The sequence below is a fragment of the Triticum dicoccoides genome, chromosome 4A, assembly GCF_002162155.2.
Source record: "Triticum dicoccoides isolate Atlit2015 ecotype Zavitan chromosome 4A, WEW_v2.0, whole genome shotgun sequence".
Taxonomy (NCBI): domain Eukaryota; kingdom Viridiplantae; phylum Streptophyta; class Magnoliopsida; order Poales; family Poaceae; genus Triticum; species Triticum dicoccoides.
This window is the reverse complement of record NC_041386.1, coordinates 352,598,113-352,600,983: the sequence shown is the minus strand read 5'-3', so window position 1 is coordinate 352,600,983 and position 2,871 is coordinate 352,598,113.

The window sequence follows — 2,871 nt, the reverse complement described above, 5'->3', positions numbered from 1 at the left end:
CATTCAGCTGGGAGCGCCCCCCGGGCTGCATTATTCCCTGGTAGCATGGGCCTGTCCCTGTGGCATGTACCCTCTTGCGCCCCTCGGGGTGCATCATCCCCAGGCTGCTCGAGTCCGACCTAGTGGCATGTATCGTTCTTGCATTTATCTAAGCAGTTTGCTTTCCATGCACAAGCTATCTATGGTCATTACCTGCTTGATTATCACCCACCACGGGTGTCTTGTGACGATTGTCTTTCTTCAGGATCCATCGCATAAGAAGGCTAGGCACGACGTCTGTGCTCAGGTCTGTCCCTCCAGTGTCGATAAATCCAACGGCTGAGATCTGTCTGGCAGGCTAGTCCTGTTCACGTCACCTCCTAGGGTCGTTGGTGCTTGGCCTTCTCGTGCGATAACCTTAGGATATTCGTTCGGCACAGGTTGCCTAACCATCTCGCAGGACCACTGCAGTCAACAAGAACCAAGACCAGGCGCAACCCACCTTGAGGTAGGGCCTCGTGAGTCCCGTGCTGGCTCACGGGTGCCCAGACACACATCGTCTAGCCCTGCCGTGCAAGCCACATGTCAGGGCGGGGCTGTAGACGCCCCGAGGGATCCACTCAGAGGGAGCCCTCGCCCACGCACCAGTGGAAGCACCATGCAATGCGCTGGCAGTCGACACTGCTGAGGAGCGGCTATGCCCGTGCAAGTGCGGAAGCGCTATGCTCCGCGCTGGTGATAAACAACTAAGGGCGGCCTCATGGCCGTATCAACCTCAGGGAGCCTCCGAGCTCAGTGGCTAGCCTCATCGAAACACCTCCCCTCGAGAGAGTCGTGCGAGGGGGCCGGGCACGGGGGTTGCACTCGGGTCACGCCCATGCGTACGCCACCCTGCCAGGTCCCTCAGACCTGGTCGTCGCGCACCCTCCCAAGGGGAGCCAAGGGATGAAGGTCGTTTGAACGTCAAGGGGGACTCCTGAGCATCGCGACTCAGGAGCCTAACTGGCCATGTAGCCCCTCACTGCTTGGTCCGTCCTTGTGATCCCGACGGTCCAATGGCGGCTGAGGTATGCGCGGGGTCGGGCCCTGCCAACCTAGAACACTAGGCCTACTCCCACATCTCCTTTCTATAAGCTGTTTGCTTGTCAATGGGGACTCCTACGCATCGCGACTCAGGAGCCTAACTGGCCACGTAGCCCCTCACTCCTTGGTCCGTCCAGGCGATCCGGACGGTCCAATGGAGGCTGAGGTATGCGCGGGGTCGGGCCCTGCTGACGTAGAACGTAAAGCAAATGGAAAGGAAATCGCAAAATTTCAAGCAAATATTACAAGACATATTGTTCTTCCGATACCAAACGCATGTTTAAGCACCTCCATGAGGCATGGTGCATATCGCAGGAGCTAAACAGGAAAGGAGCCACCAGCAGGTCATCTTGTCATCCCCGGACGCTGCCGTCGCCCGCAAGTGATGCTTCTCCCATAGCGGCGTCGCCCTCACCTCCACCACCCGTCGGAGTTGCAGGATCAGCAGCACCGCCAGTTGAGGGCGCGGGATTGAAGGTGCAGAACCTCTTCAGCAGGGCCTCCACCTGACCCTTCATGGCTTCGGCAGCAGCTGCGCAGTGCTCGATGTCCACAGGCTCTAGCAGCTTGTCGAGGTGGGCGGCAGGATCACGAAGATGAAGGTGGCTGAAGACGCGCATCAACGTGGCTGAGGAAAGGATGCAAGCTTCTTCCTCTGCCAAGGGGCCAATACCGCTCAAGAGTTCCTCAAGCGCCTCGACCAGATAAGGAAGCAACTGAGTGGGGCCCTCTTCGTCGGTAGCCAGCGGCTCCTCCAAGCCCTTCTTGTAGAGTGACCGCAGTGCTGCGCGAGACCTATCCTCGAGGGACTTGAAGTTCATGCGGTCTTCGGCCAGGAGCTGTGCCTTGGCTTCCAGCTCGGCCTTCTGTGCCTCCACCTTCTACTCTAGCTTCTCTAGCCGGCTGCGCTCCGCAGCCTGCGCCTCCGCCAACTGCTCTAGCTCAGCATCGAAACCCTTGATGGCATCCTCCTGGGCCTTCATCTTCTCCTCCTCCTCCCTGTGGCCCCGAGCTTCGTCCGCTCGCTAACTATGCATGGTCTTCAGTTCGGCCTCCAGTAGCTGGCAGCGATCTTGGGTGGCTCCGGCATCCTTCAGCACTGCCTCGTAGGTAGTCATAGCTTGGGCGAAGGACTGCTTGTCCTTCTTGGAGTCCACCGCAGCCTGGCTTAGTGCCTCCCGGATGACCACGTCGGAGTGGAGCCAGCCAGAGATCAGCTCTAGGCGCCCGGCCAGCAGGTGACGGTCGGTGCCTTGAAGATCCTCCCGCAGCAAGGTCAGTGCAGAAAGAGCATGCTGCAGGATGTAGGGGGAGGCAGAAGAATCCAGGGACAGTAGAGCAGCAGAGGAAGGAAGAGGCAACATCTTCATCATGGCCTGGGAGGCTGAGGTCTCCTGAGCTTTGGGGACCTCAGCAGCTGAGTCGGACGCCGGTGCCTTTGGTGCTAGCGAGGCCATGGGGGCTTCCTCCTCCAGAGGACGCTCCCCCAAGTTTCATGAGAATGATCGGCCCTGGGAAGCGCTAGCACCGCCACAGTCCTTCCCTATGGAGGAGGGAGTGGCCGTTGTAGGCGATTTGGTCCCGAGAAGTACTGCTGTGTCCTCCTTCCTCCTCTTTCCCGTGGGCGTCAGCCTAGTCATGCAACGGAAGGCGTCAAGAATTAGCACCAGAAGCAGGAACAAGGCAGGACAAGGATACTTACTGGTCCACCACGGCGTAGTCCCTTTGCTTCCGAAGCTTGAAGCCTAAGAGCTTCCCAGCCTGAGGCGCGGGCGCAAGGGCTCTAGGCGTAGAAGAGGGGGCAGCAGT